This window comes from Tamandua tetradactyla, chromosome 17 (genome assembly GCF_023851605.1).
Source record: "Tamandua tetradactyla isolate mTamTet1 chromosome 17, mTamTet1.pri, whole genome shotgun sequence".
Lineage (NCBI taxonomy): Eukaryota > Metazoa > Chordata > Mammalia > Pilosa > Myrmecophagidae > Tamandua > Tamandua tetradactyla.
In genome coordinates, this window is record NC_135343.1 from 17,241,777 (window position 1) to 17,261,055 (window position 19,279).

General features: G+C 47.3%; 1 long non-coding RNA gene across 1 annotated transcript; it reads right to left on the reverse strand.

Annotated features, from left to right (window-relative positions):
• Positions 1 to 15,484: 15,484 nt before the first annotated feature.
• Positions 15,485 to 17,113, reverse strand: LOC143661785 (uncharacterized). Its single transcript, XR_013164838.1, has 3 exons — positions 17,093 to 17,113; positions 16,118 to 16,164; positions 15,485 to 15,613 (listed from the first exon to the last, which is right to left on the reverse strand). It is a non-coding gene; the product is annotated as an uncharacterized LOC143661785 (long non-coding RNA).
• Between the last annotated feature and the right edge of the window lie 2,166 nt (positions 17,114 to 19,279).

The window sequence follows — 19,279 nt, forward strand, 5'->3', positions numbered from 1 at the left end:
AGTTCTGCAAGAGCCTTCTGTAAATCCATGACTTCTCTGATAAAAAAGAAATTCATGTAAGATGCCATATAAGGTAACATTAACTCTTTTGCTATATAAGTTAATATTCACTCTTTTGCCGTATAAGGTAATATTCAATTTCTAGGAATTAGGACTTGGACATATTTTTGGGTGGCCACAGTTCAGCTCACTACAGTGTATTTACACTTTTTTTTTTTTGCATGGGCAGGCACCGGGAATCGAACCTGGGTCTCTGGCATAGCAGGTGAGAACTCTGCCTGCTGAACCATTGTGGCCTGCCCCAGTGTGTACACTCTTAATGTGGAGATTTTGTTTTGCAAATCATCATCCCAAAGTTGACTCTACTGATGGACAATTTGGAGACCTTCTACTTCCCCAGTCAATTACTTTTATCATTTATGATTATATTTGGCTACTAATGACTTAAAACATAATAACAATAACTGAAGTTTAATTAAATCCTTCCCACAGGAATGCAGTCAGGAGGTAAGAACTGCAGAGCTCTCATGGTGACTCCAAGATCATCAAAGACCCATAGTTCTATGACCTAGTTACTCCACCACCCTCAATATATTACTTCCACTTCATGGTCCAAGGTGGTTGCCTGATAACCAGCCATTACATTTATACTCCAGGCAGCAGGAAGAATAAAGTGTTAGGGGCAGGAAATGCAGGGGGAAGAGGGCATTCTCTCTCCCTTTAAGGACACTTCATTAATTTATAAAACTCACTTCTTTTACATTCCCCTAGGTAGAACTTAGTTATATGGGTCACATCTAATTGAAGAGATGCTGTGAAATTTAGTCTTAAATCCAGGCAACTGTGTTTCAGATAAAAACCAGAAGTCCTATGTATTAGAGTCCTCAAGAGAAACGGGTTATCTATATTTGATTTATTATAAGGAATCAGCTCATGTGACTGTAGGGTCTCCAAGTCCGAACTCCACAGGCTGGCTACCAGCTGGAAACTCCAGTAACAGTGGTGCTGGGGTTGAGTCCAAATTCCCCAGGGGACGCTGGCCTGACTGAAGTTGGAACAGAAATTCTTCTTACTGATCTCTGAAATTCTCCATTCTGGCTTTTAAGATCTCCAACTGATTGGATGAGGAGACTACCCATATTACTGAAGGCAATCTGCTTTGTTGATTGCAATCAGTCAAAGATGTAATCAACTGATTATAAATGCAAATCCATCTACAAAATTATCCTCCCAGTAACAATCAGGCCAGAGCTTGCTTGATCAAACAACTGGACACGATAACCTAGCAAAGTTGATGTATGAAATTAACTGTCATATCCTAGCAACAAGGAAGAAGAGAAGACTATGCATTAACAGCCAACTAGCAGTCTTTGTCACACTTCATCCCATTGGCGACTCAAAAATCTTCATGCAACCGTCTTCTAACATAGAATATTCTCTCCCTCTCTCTGTGGGGAACAAGACAAAGCTCCAGCTCAGAGTTCAGGATTTCTAAATAAGATGCAATCCTCTTTCTCATGTCAGATGTTCTAGCAACTGAAATATAAAAAACAAGTTATCTGTAGATGCGTACACATATGCACACTAACCCAACCTGCGATGGTTAAATAAGAAGAGAATAATCACAATAATAATTTGGCGGTTGAGAAAATGGAAACCACAGGTGTAGTCAGTGGTTCACAGCATAGATCATATCCTGATGGCCAGGAATGGCCACAACTCCTTTCCTTGGCAAGAAAATGTTACTTAATTAGTCAATCTCCCAACCTCTGTTCTGTTCCCCGGGAGAAACCTCCTCATCACTGTCCTTCACGGACACTTCTGAAAGGTCACTAGGGGGTCTATACTTCCAGGGGACCACACAGCTTTTGCAGGCTCCTTCTTGCTAGTGCAGGACTGGGTGCTTGGGTTTTAAAGGTTGAGCAGGCTCTTTAAGGCTAGGATTATGGTTCCTTGGGTAAAATAATGTCAAATATTTTATAAGCTTGCAGCCTATTTGCTTCTGGTTATTCCACGGGCAACAAATGACCACAAGAAAGATCTTGCCTATTCATAATTTTTAAACCTACAGACTATTCTTTCACACAGTGACTCGGCCAGTGCTTGCTCAGGTGGCACCCATCTTGAGGCCTCTGAAACAATAAGGTTGGGTGAGAAGGCAGCACCCTTAAACCTACCTCGATCAACAGGCACACCACCCCTGTATGGCAGAAAACTAAGCTAATGTCCTGTTAAGGCTGTCACTTCTCAAATACCACTCACCTCTGCTTCAGTTTATGGTACAGAAGCAATTGGCTTTTTCAACCTAACAAGGCTCCAAATTACTGAATTCTGAGTCACTTTGGATTGAGGCTGTGGGCAAGAAAACTGTACCCTTAGCACAGCCATATTCCCTTCTATCTTCTTGCAGATGAGCTAATGCTACCCTGACCACCTCACTCTTATAAGATTTAGTAAAAGCAACAAGAAGTAGCCCAACATGCATAAACACTCTAAATCTCTCTCCCTGTTTCCCCTATTGTTACAGCCTCAGGCAGCATGGGATCTCTCTTCCAAAATCAGACACAATTTGACCAGTTGTTTTGTCACATACAACAAAGATCCTTTGCCAATTTGAAGCTGTCAGTGACTGGCATCGCACATTATTTTTTGAACAAAGCAGAATGTATGGCAAAACCTGCACATCCCAATGCGTGCTGGTCTTACAGAGCAACGGCTTTGCAGGAGACAAGCCCCATCTGGCTGTGTACATTCTGTAAACTTAGTTTTAAAAAATTCCAGCCTCATTATCATATTAGTCACACTTAATAATATTCTGCTCAGTGTCCCTGTAGGGAGATTTTCCACCACATTTAAATTCCTTTCTAAACAATTAGCAAAAAGTGGGCATGGGCTTAGCTGGATTAATCACATCAAATATTAAGGTGTCTCTCCCCAGCAGGTAGGTTCATCAGTTCCTCATTAAATTCCTGTGAAATGTCTAAGGCTAATTTGATGGCAGGTACAGATGCTTAGTTCTCAAAATAGAGTAGAAAATTTTGTCTCCCAGTTTCCTATATCCCCAGGATCTGAGTAGAACGATGTTGTTTTACCAGGGTCCAGCCAGGATGTGGTGATTCTGTACTGGCCAGAGCTGGTGGTCGGTGCACTAGCTATGTCCGTATGTCTGATCTGGGTCCACTCGTCCTTTATCTTCTTCACTGCCCCTCCCCCACAGGTACTGACCCTCTCACACTTCATGCAGCCACAGGGCTGAGTCTGATTTTCCAAGACAAATGATGCCAATAGTGACAACAACTCTGCCGGGTTGGGGGAGCCAACCCCAATTACCCAGAGCTCCCTTAGCATCATCATCTCCCTGCAGGCCATATCCTTCATAAAAGACCAGTGTGGGCTGGTGGTGGCGAAGGGGGGAGTTAGAGGAGGAGGGGCAGGTGAGCTGGCTGCCTGGGGGTGGGACCAGTGAAGGAGCAACAGCTCCCTGCTCACATACATCCCCTTTAGCCCCTCTGCGGACTCCACAGTCCTCCATTTATGTTCCTGTGCCTTCCGATGAATGAGTTTCCTCTTTTAACATATGCAACTTCCAAAAAGGCATCTGTGCCCAAGTTTAGCTGCTCATCATCTGGGGAGCCACTGTAGGGAAGACCCCAGCCCCTGACCCATCCCCCACCCTCATCCCCCCTCCAGCCTCTTCCCTATTCGTTCCTGTGCCCATTCCCCACAAAGGCTTGGTCTCTATTTCAGCTCCTCTTCCTGGGACCCCTGCAGGACACCATCCTTGAAGAGAGTGAACCCACTCATTGCCAAACACCTCAGAGGGGTTGAATCAAGAACTCTTCTGAACAGGAAGTGGGCGGGAGCACTAGAAAACTCTGGGAGAGGGTGGGGATGGTGCCAGGGGTTAGCTCTGCTTCCTACTAAGCTTGGCTACAAGGACTATGGAGGTGCCAGGCCAGGTCCCCTCGGCATTGACCTTCTCCCTCCACATCCTGCTCCAAGTCCCAAAGGGACCAACATCTCAAACTATGAACTTCTCACAAGGAGCAACGGGACTACCCCAACACATTGTAGAGGCTCCTGAGGAAAGGAGGAGACAAGGAGGAGAGGAAGGGGTGGGGAGAGGAAGAAGGAAGCCTCCTTTATTCCATGCCTTTGCTCAGGCTGCAGCCTAAAGAGCCCTCCTTGCCACATAGGAACTCCTCCCCTCCCTCCACCTCACTCTCCTTCCCAGGCCTGCCTGTCTGAGCTCCCGCCATTTGGTAGGGAGCCGCCTGGGCCCTCACAACCCAGCCTGCTTGCCTGTGGCTCTCTGCTGCATGTGCGTCTGTCTTGAGTCCATCCCTCATGGCAGCCCTTCCTGCGCTTGCTTCCCTGTGGTCACCAGTGGACCCTTACTGCAGCCTTGACTGGGTGCCAGGGTGACCAAGGTCTGAGGCACCCTGTTCGCTCTCTGCAGAGGGAAGGGAGTCCAGGGCACATTCCAAGCCTTGTCGGTGCTGGCTTAGCCCCTTAGTGCTGTAAAATCTCCTGCCTGGAGCCTTGCAAGCTCTTGGTGCCAGCTGCAATTTTATTGGTGGTCTGTGACTTCAAAGGCCTCTCCTTCTGCACGGCTGAGCCAGGCAGGCTGCGGAGCAGAAGGCCTTGTGCCCAGGGCATCGGGGAATTCCCCCAACTTGGACCCAGCTTCCTCCCCAGCCTGCCCTGCCTCTTTCTTTTATAGTCACAGAAATCACTTTCCCAGCTCACTCTGTGGCCACAGCAGATGGAGGGGAACTGTCTGTTTAGGTAACTGCTTTCCTGGAGCTGTATGTCAGAGGTTTGTAGGTAGGACACTTCTGGTCAAACATCTGTTCTGTGTCCTGAGAGGATAAGAAACCAGTTTTTTTCTACAGAAAGCTCCTGTCCCGGGTGAGTCAGGAGGCTGGGCTGTGTGGTCTGGGTAACCCCAGGCTTCTCTGTACCTCATCTGTCAAGGGGGATGACAGCAAGTCCTGGCCTCCGACCTCAAGCCTCTTTGGAAGCTCCAAAGAGGTCAAATTTGGGAGAGTGGTTGGGAAAGATCTCAAACAGAAGGTTCTGCTGAGTCCACAGTTCCGGCTTCCTGCTCTAGCAGTCCTGAAACTCAACACAGTGTGTAAGATACTCTGAATTTAAATCCCAACACTGACAGTTCCCAGCTGTGTTATCTCGGGGGAGTTACCCAACCTCTCTGTGCCTCTTTCTTCATGGGATTTAGTGAACCTTGATGAGGCACTAGAACAGTTCCTGGTACATGGTAGGTGCTGTAGAAGTGGTTACTATCATCATTACTACACGTTTGCCTCATTCTTGTCTATGGATTTGCTCATTCCACGCGAGCAGGTTTTGTCTGCCACTGAGATGACAGGCTTCCTTCCTTCTCTTTCCTCCTTTCCCTCACAACACACACAGACACAGGCAAACACCAAGCCCGGCCTTGTGTGATGGCAAGAGCAGCCCTGGGGTCAGATCCTGCTCTGCCTCTTGCTTGCTAAGGAGTTTAGGCAAGTTACTAACCCCCGAGTGTATTCATTTATAAAGAGGAGATAAGAATAACTTACTTCACAGAGTAGGATAAAATTTACATGAAATTTAAATCAAGCTCTCACTTCATTGTCTAGCCTGAAATAGGCATTTAATGCCCCGGGCTGGGCACACAATAGCTGATTAACACTTTCTGGCTTGCAGTCAGTTCTGAAGAGTATGTGTTAAACTGGCAGTGGCATCAAATGGGCTGCCCCCCCCCCCCCAACACCCCCCCAGAACACACTTAGGTGCATGGATGGGTGTGACCCCTTTGAGGACAAGGACTGTATCTTTGCTCTTATACTTTCCAGCCTCTGGTACACACCCCGGGAGACACAATGTTAGTGGGTCCCACTCGCCCTGGCTGGCTGACTCCTGCCCAGAAGAAAATTATTGAACGAAGGCCAAAGGAGGAAAAGCTGCCCTCACAAATCCAGAATCTTGCAGGAGATGGAAATGAGCATGGATAGATACATGACAGCAGAAAAATACAGACTGTTTTGAAGTAGCCCACCTGGGAGTCAAGCCACATTGAAAATCAATAAGGCATCAAGGCAGGGAGCTCAAGAGCTGACTGGATACCTGCTTGTGCCTCCTTTAAAGCAGGGAAACCTTTGATGTTGCAGACGGCCAATAAAAATACAGCTGGCATTTACAGCTTCAACTCCTCCAGCCTTTGCTTTTCACCAAGCTGCTAAAGCTGTAGCCAAAGTCGCCCCAGGCTGGAATGTTGGCCCAGGAGCACAGGACCCATTCCCTGCATGGTGGACAAGGTCAGTGGCTCCTGGCATGCACGGGCTGTGGCATGGCAATGACTGTGGGCACGTGCCACCTTCCTGGGCCAACGCTGTCTTGGGTTCTGGCCATCAGAAGCAGTGGCTGAAGTCCCCAAAAGTGCTTTAGTAAGGTAAGCTTGCTTAGAGACAGTCTTGTGGCCAAGATAGGCCACAGGGAAGCTCTACACTCTTACTTTACCACTCTGTTTAGTGTGCTTTCTTGTCGATCATCTCCTGTTATGCTCTCCTTTTAATATGAGCAACAGAGGGGCAGGGGGAGGGTGCTAGATGACTCCCTCCACCAAAAGATGGGACTATCAAGACAGAGCAGAGATAAGTGACTAGTCTGAAAAAAAAAGCAACAAAAGTTAGACCCTAATTCTCAACCCAAGGCCTAGGGCTTAAGAAATTGCAGTCGGAGGCTCTTCTCACTTATTAAATTTTCTGTTTAACATCCATAGCAAGCTCGTGACCTTACTCTTCATTCAGCAAACACACAAGTTCTCAGAATTTGGGGCTCATGGTCCAAGCAGGGACAGAAAGACTTAGAGATAGAAAACATCCAGGAAAAAAACCACAACTATAAACCGTCCTCAGAATGAATGGAGAATATTATATGATGCAACATAGAAGGGCAGTGTCACGCCTAATGACCGAGCTTAGCTAATGTCAATAAACAGAGAACTATTAGGCAATTCATTAATCAGGGTCTTGTTTACACTCCTATTTGTCAACCAAATTATTTGTTTGACTTGTGGCTGCCTCCTTGGTTTATTAGGGTCATTTCTGTCATCAGCAGAGCCGCTGCTGGAATTTCACACAGAGCTCGGGCCTGCACCCATCTTTGGTATGTGAGTTGGTCAGCCTTCTCGCAGAATGGACCTCTCAGCGGGGGTCAAGATCTGTCTTCAGTTAAAAAATAACTGCTCTTCGTGGTCCAACTGCTTACTGGGCCTTAATGAATTGATTTGCGGATCACTGTTTCCTCTTTCCAGAAGCAGGCCTCAAAATTGACCTCTGAAATGCCCGCGTGCTCTTGAGGAACCGTCATCAGGAAGGAACTCAGGCTGCAAACACATGGCAGGACTGTGAGGGGCCCTGGCAGCTCTCCGAGGACACCTGAGGCCCTGTTCACCTGGGTCATGTCTTCACAGTGCCGCGCCCCGCTGTCTCCTTTCTCCTCATGTGGCCCACATGTGCCACCCCCTGTGCCTTTTCGGAGCTCCAGCCCAAATGTCACCTCTTCCAGAAAGCCTCCTCCTGGCGTGTAAGCCAAAAAGGATTTGTCCCTCTTGGGGCTCTGAACTCGTTGGTCCCGATAGCCGTCTCCCCGGTGCCGGCACCTTGCACACACAGCTTGGCAGACTGAGCCCCGTGGCCAGTAGTGAGCCTGTGGCTTCTCTGAGGCTGAGCAGGTGGAATGACTCCCAGCCCTGCGTCCCCTCTCTCTCCGCCTGGGCACCCCGGCCACGCAGGCAGGGCGGGACCCACAGAGGGTCCCCTGCTCGGTGTGAAGGTAACTGTTCCATTAGGGGCTTCGCCTCCCCTCCAGACCCCGAGGGTCTGTCCCTATGCAAGCAAGCAGGGAATGGTAACTACCTCGGTGAGAAGCCAAGCCTTCCCCACTTTCATCTCCGAAGATGCACTAATTTGGGGGGTTTTCCACCTTCTCTGAGCCAGTACTTCCTCCTTGGGAAATAAATGTCAAATGACTTCTCCATTCAAAATGATGGATCACAGTAGGTTTTAGGTTTCTGGGGAGCAGGCAGTGGGGACTTTCTCACAGGAAAATGGGCAACTTTGATTACTCTGAAGGGAACAGGGCGAAGGGCCTCGTGGAGAGTGGGATGAAGGGTTGGACGTCTCCAGAATCACCATGAGTAATATTTCGCCTCAGCAGCGGCCCCGTGGATTCTGCCAGGTCTAAGAAAGCGCGAGTCTGCAAAAAGCAGCCAGAATCTCTTGCGTCCTGTGAAAAGCTACTGTGCAGTCTATTCCTTTGTAGTAAAGGTTGAAAAAAAAAAAATCAAACCATCTTGGAAAAATCAGAAAGCAGATGCGCCCATAATTGAACTTGGCAAGGGCAATCGAACTCTCGTTATGGGTGTTACAGGCATTCGTACCTCAATTAACCGGGGGGGGGGGCTCAGTTTCTCTGCACAGATGTTTGGGGGGAAGAGCCCCTCCTGGACAGGAGATTTAGATGCCTTGAGACCCCTTCTGAAAGCAGGATGCCTCCCGTTCTCCCTGGACCCCCCTATTCCTCCCAGGCTGGCCTGCAGGCTCCGTGCTCTGCCGACTGGCGTCCAGGGTAGCCCCTGGCCGGGCCGGCGCTGCTGACCTCTGGGCCGCGGGGCGCACCCGAGAAGGGCCCGAGCCCGGCCTCCGCCCCGGGGGCTCCGTAATGACAGCCACGACCCGGTGCCGAATTTTACTATCCGCCGTTTACCATTCTGACGGAGGGAACAAATTTAAAACACCTGGAAATTTATGTCTCTGATGGGTCGAATTGCACTGTTCATAATATTAAATAATCCAGGCTGTGCGCTTCAAAGGCCCCCGGCCTCTGGAGGCCGCCAGGGCGCGGGGCCTTTGTTAACAGCGTGAGGCCTGGGGGGGGGGGGGGGCGGGGCCCTGCCCACCTGCACCTGCGCTCGCAGCCCCGGGGCTGGCCCGAGAGGGGGCCCGGGGGCCCCGGGGCGGGGCGGCGTGGGGGCGGGGTGGGCGTGCCCCCGCGTGGCCTCCGTGGTCGCACCTTTGTGCTTACTTAGTGCTTTCCAGCTCTTGAGGACGCTGGGTTTCGTCTTCTCCCCCGCACACCCGTGACTTGGGCAGGTACTGTTGTGAGTGCCATTCGCACGGACCTGGGGTCCGAAGGTTGATGTTTGGAAGGAGACACCTCAGTTTCCTCATCTATGTGAAAAGACGTTTTGATGGGAGGCTGTGTGGAGAGGCCCCCGCCGGCAGCCACACCTTGTCCCTGACGCTCCCTGTCCCCAGACTTCAGGCAGTATCTAATTTACTCCAGCCAAGGTCACAGACGCTTTTGCTTTATAACTGAGAGGAGAGGAAGCCCCTGAATGGAGAGCAGGCTGGAGATGGGGTGGGTGTCGGGAGAGACCCATCTGCTGATAAAGCTGGGAAATGCATGCAGTAGGTGCTTGCCTAACCCCCAGCCCAAGTACACACCTTGAGGGCATGGGTCCCCTAGAGCAGCATCCACCCGCATCCTGGATCCATGCCGAGAGTCAGCCCACGGCACTGACACTGCTCCTGGGCAAGCTGGCGAGGTCCTCCAGGGGCTCAGGGGCTCAGGAGCCAGGGGTGAGGACAGGTGCTGGTGAGGACAAGCAGGCCAGAAGCTGGCAGGAAGGACAGGAGTGTTATGTTTCGAGCCTGAAACCAACAGACTGGCTTAGGGGCTCATGAGAGTTCCCATTGTAGGGTGGGGGGAGCACTGAGGTCTTCTTTCCCTGAGATGAGAAGATGACACAAGTGAGCGCTTGTTGTTGCAGTTGGGAAAAAGCAACCTGAGGGAGGTTGAAGAACATCTCAGAGCCACAGCAGGAAAAAGCAAAGGCTGGGCAACGTCTCACCCCCACCTTCTTGGGTTTCCAGCCGCCATCCTGCAGGTCAGCAGGACTCTGCTCCCTGCCACCTCCTGTGTCACCTCTAACTGTCAGCCACGCCATGGCTCCTTCCCAGGGTCATTGATACCACCCTACTCAGCCACAGCACCAGGGAGTAGAGAAAACACGAAGACAGTATCTTCTTGAACTAAAAGACTTCCTAGAGCACGTTTGCTCTTTGTTTTTTTTAGCTGCTGCTATGTAAATAAAGGTCATTAATCCAGTCCATACTCAGGTGACACAGAAACCTGGGCCCCAGACTTGTGGCCTCAAATTAACATGTGACGTCAACTCCCCTAGCCTCAGTCTTGTCACCTTGGAAATGAGGCGCTGGGGCCACATTCTCTGAAGCCATCCCACTCCCTTCAGTGGTTCTTATCCTTGGTAGCGCTTTTGAATCATCTGAGAAACTTTTTAAAAACATCATTGCTTGGGCAAAAGGTGGGCTAGGGAAGCCTGCACTAGTTGTTCTGAGGATCTTGTCAAACAAATGTCAAGCCTGTTTAGAGAGGTACAGGTGCCAAACCCTGTCAACTCAAGAGGAAGCTCCTGTGAGTTTTACTACCTTTCCTGAAATAAAAAAATTTAAGAACTCAATTAAACTTTACCATTAGGGAATCCCCGGATACTGTGTCAAACTTCAGGGATACCCATATCAATAGGCCATGCCCTTGATCATGAGGCTTACTTTTGTGAAGCTTGTGTGGGTAGTGGAGAAGTTTAGACTACCTATAGGCATGCCTAAGAGTTACTTCTGAAGGACTGCTGCTCTTGCTCAGTTGTGGCCTCACTCTCTCTAAGCCTAACTCTGCAAGTGAAATCATTGCCCTCTCTCTACGTAGGACATGACATCCAGGGGTGAAAGTCTACCTGGCAACATGGGAGATGACCCCCAGGGATGAATCCAGACCTGGCACTGTGGGATCAACAATTCCATCCTGACCAAAAGGGGGAAAAGAAGTGTAATTAATAAAGTATGAGTGGCAGAGAGAGTTCAAATAGAGTTGAGAGGCTACTCTGGAAGTTGCTCTTACACAAGCTTCAGGTAGACCTTGCTACCTGTCATAACCTACCAGGACCCTTCCAGTCAATCCTAAAGAACACCTAGGGCAATATATAAGATTCCACAAGGGTTCCAGGCACTAGAGTAACTTTCCAGAAACCTACAACCTCCAAATGGGTCCCTGGACCAGGTAAGTTCTGAAACCTAGCCCAGCCTCTCCAGAACATTGTATAGTTTCATCTCCCTACTCCATATTAGTGACAGACCCTTCCAATATCAAAAATTTAGAATTGCCATAGGCCAAAAAACTCTAAAGAGAGGCATGGAAAGATCAAAGGTCATGGTGGAATTATACATAGAAGATAGGACTTAACAAATAAATATGAATGCTGAACCACTAAATTGATATCTCTTTTAGCCTCCAGCATTTTAGAGTAGCTAGAAGCAACAACCTAAAATTGGAAATTGTAATCCATGTCAAAGTCTAAAATATCCTCTACAACTAATTGTGGTGCTGTTCTTTGAAATTTATAGCTTTTTTTATATGTTAATTTTCACAGGAAAAGAAGGAAAAAAAAAGTCGATTGTGGTGATAAAAAAGGATTTAACCCTTCTAGCCTCCTATATTCTGGAGCAGCTAGAAGGAAAAACATGAGAGGATTGTATGATAGCCCATGACAAACTCTGGAATCTGTCCTTTAACCACTTGTTGAAGAGTGCTTTGAAAACTATTGCTTTTTTATTTCTTTGCTTTGTGTATGTGTTGTACATACACAGTAAAAAAAGTTAAAAAAAATTTACATAGCCTTGCAAATTCTGTGCTCAGCATTGTCTTTTCTATCCCACATCTTTGCCATTAAATTTATTTTTCTTCTTGCTTAAAAAAAAAAATTAAGAACTCAGATAGCTCTAAAGATGAATTTGTCTCTTTGCGAATTGCTACATTAAAGTTTTGGCCACAGTTAGGTCATAGGGGTCCTATGCAGGTCAGAAGGGGGTCCAGTCCTTGCCTGGGTGTTGGATGCACTCATTGGCCTTGGAGGCCTCCTGGGCAGGAGGGGTCAGCTGCCAGGGGGGCCATTCCATTGCCTTACCCAGGCCCCCAAGTTGAAGGGGCCCTTTGAACCCCATGCCATGGAGGGCAGCATCTCTGACAGAGGAGACACCTATCTGAATAGAGTTGGCACCCATTCCTGTAAGCCTCAAGGGAACTTAGGGCTTTGAACTGGTGTGTCCCACCCACAGTGCAAAATATGTAAGAGAACACACCAGAAAATCACTCCTGTGTGGACCAGGTATAGAGGAATCTGGTAGAAAGCAAAAAGTTCTCCGTCAGAGTGTTTAAAATTCAAGGCTATCAAAAGGCAGATGTTAAGAGCTTGAAGAGCCCGCCAGCGAGCACCCAGTCCAACCTCTGCCTAAAGCAGGAAAGGTGCTATTATTCTGTGGGGCCTCTGCAGTGAAAACACAGAGGAAAGGCTGATCCTGTGCTGACCACTCTCTCTGCTCTAATGAGATAGTGTCATTTACAGTTAATCAGACTTTGTACAAATGGGTGCATTGGCATATTTGGAAAGTTTTCCTTAAATAATAATGACAAGATTTTGTTCTTATTTTGTGCTTGACTCCATTGTGCTTATGTCTTAGGAGCCCAGCGGCACTTCACAGCCCCCTTGAAACAAGCAAGGCTGGTATTTATTTCACTGTTTACAGATTAGGCACCTCGTATAAGTTAATACTATGGCGGGGGGTAGTTCTTTAAGCCAGGTCTCCTATGTTTCTGCCATGGTCTTATACCTGCCCCACCCTGATATTAAAACAATTTTTTCTCCAGTTGCAATCAAGCTTACATCACTCACTGGTTCAGCAACGTTATTCTTAACTTAAAGGCATATATTGCATTCCCAATTATAATGTAAAGATTAAAATGCATGCTACAAAATTATAAAGTATGATCCCAACTTTGAAAAAGTGTGTGTGTGTGTTTTGCACTCAAATAAAATAAAATAACAATAATAAAATACACCGTCATTATTTATAGATGGTGAGAATGTGGTTGACTTTTATTTTCTTCATTGTACCTTTCTATGTTTTAAGACTGTTAAAATGAACACATACTAATTTTGAACTTTAAAATAAAACATTTTAAAAACTGAGTTTGATTCAATAGTTGCAAGAATAGCCTTCAACTTGATCCCATCTGTGTCACTGTAAGTTTCAAAATGGCACCAGTCCGGTTGGGAATGGCAATTACCAAAAGAGAACATGTAGTTTTGCACCCCATGTAAAGCCCGAAATTAATGACTTAGCCATTGCAATGGCCGATTTCTCAGTGATCACTCCAATTAGGGTCTTCTCCATGCTTTACAACACCAGCCCTCTGACTTCAGATGAGGAGCATCTGCGGCACAGCTGCAGCAGCTGGGTTGGAAAATCAGTCACTGCCTATCAACTGTGCAACTGATGGCTTCGTTTATAAAACACACACATTTGCCTGTGAATGTGCAAATGCAATAAGCAGCCCCAGAGCCTACAGCCCTGGAGAAATGGCAGCACGTTTGCCTGTAGAGAATCACAGACCGGCAGCTCTGAATGAAGCACTCCCATTGCAAGAGCCCTCGGAAGACTTGCTGTCCCCACACCCACTGTTCTCAAAGCCCCTGCCATCCACAGGCACCCTGAGTTCTCCTGATACCTACACCCAGTGCTGGCTTTGAAAATTTATTGGCCCTGACAACAGGTCACAGTATAGCTCTGTGAGAAACCATCAGTTCTAGAAGAATTTCTTTCAGACCGTCTAAAATGTCCATTTCCTTCTTCCCTCCCTCCTACCCTCCCTCTCTCCTTTCTTCCTTCCTTCTTTCTTCCAAAAACTCAAGGATTAAAGAAGAAATGTCATTTCCCTAGATGACCAGACTCATGGGACTTCAAGACTTACCCATGCGGTGATTTCTGGGATGAGTTTATTTTCTTAATATTTAAAAACTTTGCCACAATGTTCACATAAGATATCACCTCACAGAGAGGCCCTCTGTAAATATGCCCTCAATAAACATATGAATAAAATAACTCACAACCAGGGCGGGCCGCGGTGGCTCAGCGGGCAAGAGTGCTTGCCTGCCATGCCGGAGGACCTCGGTTCGATTCCCGGCCCCAGCCCATGTAAAAAACAAACAAACAAACAAAAAATAATAAAATAAAAAAATGTAAAAAAAAAAAAAATAAAAAAAATAACTCACAACCAAATCTGTCCACTTGGAGAAGTGCCAAAGCTGCCTCTCCTGCCTCCACAATGCCCTGATGCTGTCTGGGGATATTTTCCTGACTAGCCTCTAAAGTAAGGTGGATGGCCAATGCATTTTGGCTCTGCAATGAAGTGGAAAGATAAGCTGGCTGATATCCCTTGTCGGGGCCAAAACCACTTCGTTTGTTCCTCTCTGAATAGGAATCGTGACAGACATTGTATATTGCTTTGTGATTTCTTGATTATCTGACCTGACCCTGAGAACTCTGTGTGAAGAGGCAGAATCATCACCAATACATGGAGAAACTGAAGTGAACCAAGGGAAAAGAAGAAGGAGCATCTATCATGGATGTGCCTTGTACTGTGCTCAGCACTTTACAAAGGCAAGAAAAGAATGGCACGTGTTGTTATTAGCTCATTTTACAGATAAGGAAATTAAGGCTCCAAAAGGAAATAGAATCAGGTACGCAAGACATACCTAGTTCATGTGACAAGTGATGGCACAAACCAGGATTTAAACCTAGGACTGCTGACTCCAAATTCTCAAAATTTGCTGACTACAATTTGGTGACTTAAAGTCCATTGGGAGCCTAGATCCCAAAGCCACATATAACCCTTCTTGGTTGGCTGATGGCCTGGAGCTCAGGACTCCTTTTCTGGAGCAAAGGGCTGGTCTGGGAGAACCCAGATGACTCAGCTTCAAATCTGGACTCACTCCAGGAAATGGTTCCCCATGCCAGCCCCAACCCAGCTCAACCCTGAGACTGGAACTTGGGGTATGGGGGACACTGTTGCTTGAATACCGAATATGGTATCAGGCCATCTCCTCTCAGTCCCTGCCCTGAACTCTGAGCTCTATATGCTCCCAAAGACTTGGCAGCCCCTGACTGAAGCTCCAGGATCTCCCACCTGCACTGGTTGAGGGAGATGAAGGCTGAGTTGCCTCTGCCTGTGGCTTTAGGCTTTAAGGCTCCAAAAGGAAATAGAATCAGGTATGCAAGACATACCTAGCTCATGTGACAAGTGATGGCACAAACCAGGATTTAAACCTGGGACTGCTGACACCAAATACTCAAAATTTTCTGACTGCAATTTGGTGATGTAGTGTGTGCTCTGTGATGAAGGAGCACACACCACGGGGCCAGCAGAAGGGACTGCAGCAGTGGGTGCCTTTTCTGTTCTGAGAAACGTAACAGGAAAACACAGGCAGCAGAACCCGCCAGCCAAACCATACAGTACCTGGGGGTGAGCCGTGAAACTAGGGGGCCAGTTGTATGCTGGAGCTCGGCTGTGTTGGTGCTCAGAAATAATCATCGTAGAGAGCAATTCTTGAGCATTTGCATATGCCAGATGGAAGGATGATTGAACTCTTCTGCGTGGTTCCAAGTGGTGGGCTGAAGACCCTAGGTAAAAGCTAAAGGGAGACAGGTTTTTGGTTGTAAAGGAAAGAGCTTTGCAGATGCAAAAGGCTGCTTTGGTGGGTGGTGGGTTTCTCAACATGGGAGGTGTTCAGACATACTGTAAACAGTCCCTTGGTGAGCTGTTATGATGGAATCACGGCATGGGAGTGACAGGGTGGAGAGGGGCAGCAGAAGGTAAGACTTGGTCATTCTGAATGCCCCTTTCAACTATGAAGTTTCTATGAGTCCTGCTTCTCTTTTTAGCTGTGTGCCTCCTCTCTTCTATTCTTCAAACCTAGCACTTGCTGACATTTTCCAGTTCTTTTTGGCAAATGCCTTGTCCCAGAAGCTCCCCCAAGGGGGGATCGTGAGTCCTTCTTTCTTCTATATCATCTCAAAAATGTTCAAGACTATGCCCAGAACTTCCCATCAAAACCGTATTGTTAGTTCATGCTTGGAGGCCTTCCTGCATGTCTAAACATAGCAACATTAGATAATATATAAGGAGAGGAAATTACCAAGACACAGTCCCAGTGAAAAAACCAGATCAACTTCTTTTGAAGACCTGAAACCAAATAGAAAGACAAGCTAGCAAACAGGAGGCAGCTCAGTTCTTGCAAAAGATAATGGGGCCAAAAGGGCCTCACAAGTGGCAATTTGCTGGACTCAGACTCACAGTCAGAAGCCATAGGTTGGAATGGGGTTTCCCTGCCTGTGAAATGAGGCAGTAAAAAGCCTGGACTGCCATTCAAAGCTCTGATTTACCTGCAGGGGCAGGATGACCTCAGGCCTGGAGAGCCAGACCACAATGGTATGAAACTACAAAACCTCTAAACAGATGAGTAAGTGGGAAGAAGGAGAAAGACAGAGAGCAAATCTCCATTCAAAATGAGCTTGCAAACAAAAATTCCAAAATGCCTGAGGAAAACTGATCCTCAGAAAAACAGCCTGAAACATCCACAATTGGAAATGACTTTACTCCAAATGAAATTAAAATAATTGAGAAATCTGAAAATAGATTTAGAATAAATACGTTCAGGTAAAGGAGGTAAAAGAAGTAAAGGAAAAAATAACATTTTTTGTAATTATGAAACAGAAAAGAAAGAAAGAAGAGAGAGATAAATAAAACCAAATTAAAATTTTGGAAATAAAAATATAGCTAAATACAACAAACTGATAGAGGAAAAAACTCCGCACTGAGATTAAGTTTAGAAGAGAGAGAAATAATAAATTGGAAGATAATACCAAGATAAGTACTCAAAATGCATCAGAGAGGGAAAAGGACATTTTATATATGCAGTTTAAGAGACCTGGAGGATAAATTGAGAGGCTTGGACATATACTCAACAGAAACTCCAGAAAAAAAGAATAGAAGGAATAACAAAGAAGCAACATGAAAAAGAGATGATGCTGGGAATTTTCCAAAATTGAAGAGATATCACTCCTCAAGTTGGAAGTAGTCACTTAATGCAGATTAGGATAAAGGAAAAAACCTTGAAGCATCGTAGTAAAACTGTGGACGATCCAGGAGGTAAGGGAAGGCAGCAACAGCTACCGGAACTTGCTGCATCAGAGCTCAGAGAAGGAGCACCAGGGAAGCTCGGGCCTCGGAGCGGCAACTTCTCTTTCACTTGCTTCTAGAACAAGGAACAAGATGGACTCCTCACAAGGGGAAGGAGCAGGCCAAGATGTTGCCGCCACCATCCCAGGCCCCAGGGAAATGCCCCACTGCCCCAGCACAGGGGACACTGTCTACTGGGCCTTTCCTGTAAGCTGACAGCCCTTTATAAAAATGCTGAGAGCCACAGCAGCATTCTGGCATTTGTGTTGAAGAAGGAATCCAGGACTTTCTGTTGCAGAAATAAGCACTGGTTTGCAAAGAAACCAGTCTTGTGGAAGGCATTGGGTTCCTTTGCTTGTTATTGCCAAGTGGTATTTTCTTTACTTCATAACTTTCAGTTTTTCCCACAGTATGTCACTCTGAAAAAAACGTGGAAATGGGACTTTCACGTGTTTGAGACAGAGAGCAAAGCCCTCTGGGGAAAAACGAAATCTCCAACCTGAAGCCCCAAACCTGAGTCAAACTTTCCATTGACTCGAGATCCCCATTTTGCAATTTGAGAGGCAAAATTAAGTTGTAATATTCCAGCAAATAGCTACAGCCATTCACAACGCTCATTACCCCTGGTTCCCCAGCCCGATCACAAACCAATGCAGAGGAAAATTTAATGACCAGCCAGGAACTAAATAAAAGGTTTGCTTCATCCAGTACTCCCAGTGTGCAGGGCAGAGCTGAAAACAAGCCTGACACTCAGTGGGTTTGCTGTTTACAGAAGCCCAAAGAGGCGCTGAGACACACATGTGGGCTCTCTGAAACTTTCTAAAGTTTAAATAGCATTCAGTGCATTTGTCAACTGCTCCCTTTCCATCAGCTAGACTCAAGGTTACCACCTTCCCCAAGAGCTCTCACATCTGTTCCTAAAAAGTGCCCACTATCTTTCCTCTCAGACGTCAAAAATGACTGGTAAGACCAGCCCCACCCCATTCGGTCAGCCCCACCACCACGCTCATCCATCCCAGCCAGAATCTTGTTTTCTGAGGCCAGGTGCCCATTCCACAAGCCCTCCCGACCGCCCTTTCCCCCAGCAGCATCTGCCATCAGCAGTACTTGGCCAGCAGCAGAGTTTGGGGAGCTAGTTTAAGTTTGAATAAGTTCTCTAAACTTCAGTTTCCCCAAATGCAACATGGGGAAAGCTGCCCGCTCACTCACAAGTTGTACTGAGGCCCAAGTGACAAAAGACCCTTTAAACAACGCCATGGCCGATGTAAGGACGTGTTGCTACTGCTGATTACAATGAACACTGCTACCTCATTGCCTAGAGTTGGAAGGGCCAGAGGCCAAGGAACGGACCATCTCTATCTTGAAGGAAGTTGGGAAGGAGAGCTGTGCACAGCGCGCTGAGAACCGGGAGATTGGGGCGAGGCGGGCCTGGCGCGGGAGTCCCAGCAGAACGAGCGCTTGCTGCAGACTACCGGGTCCCTTCTGGAGCAGCCAGCCACGTAGAGCAGCTGGGGTGGGGCGGGGAGGGGCACTGGGGTTCAGGGGATGCTGTGAAGAGGCTACAAAACAGGAGTTGTTGGAAATGAATGGCAAAGCCGGGCCTTGGGAGAAGAGGTTCAAGTTTTAAAAATCTTTTCTTCCCTGGGCTGCAAGTCAGCAGTTTTGGTTTTTTAGAACCAGGACTTTATGGTGCTGTACTGCTTGGGCACATCACTTACCTTCTCTGAGCCTCAGTTTCCCCATCTATAACATGGATTCTGAAAAAGCATACAACTTTTTAAGTGAAATCACCATGTAAATAATGACTGTATATCTCACTTTTTACCTAGGAGCCTGGAGGATTTCAATGAATGGGTTGGTCGGTCCTTGCTGTGTCTTTAGGGCAGATATTAAAGAGAGGGCAGGTGGGGCTGCCCCAAAGACAGTTCAGAACCGGCCTTGGTGCTGGGCCAAATGAGCACAGGTCTCCATGGAAAGGCTCTGGGCTCCTGGCGTGAAAATGTCTGGAACTTATAAAGGATAGATTGAAGCAAGATCTCCCTAACTGCCTCCAACCCTTGCCACCCAGGCCCTGCCACCACCCCAGCAGGGCTCCTAGAACCAGGGAGCCAGACCCCTT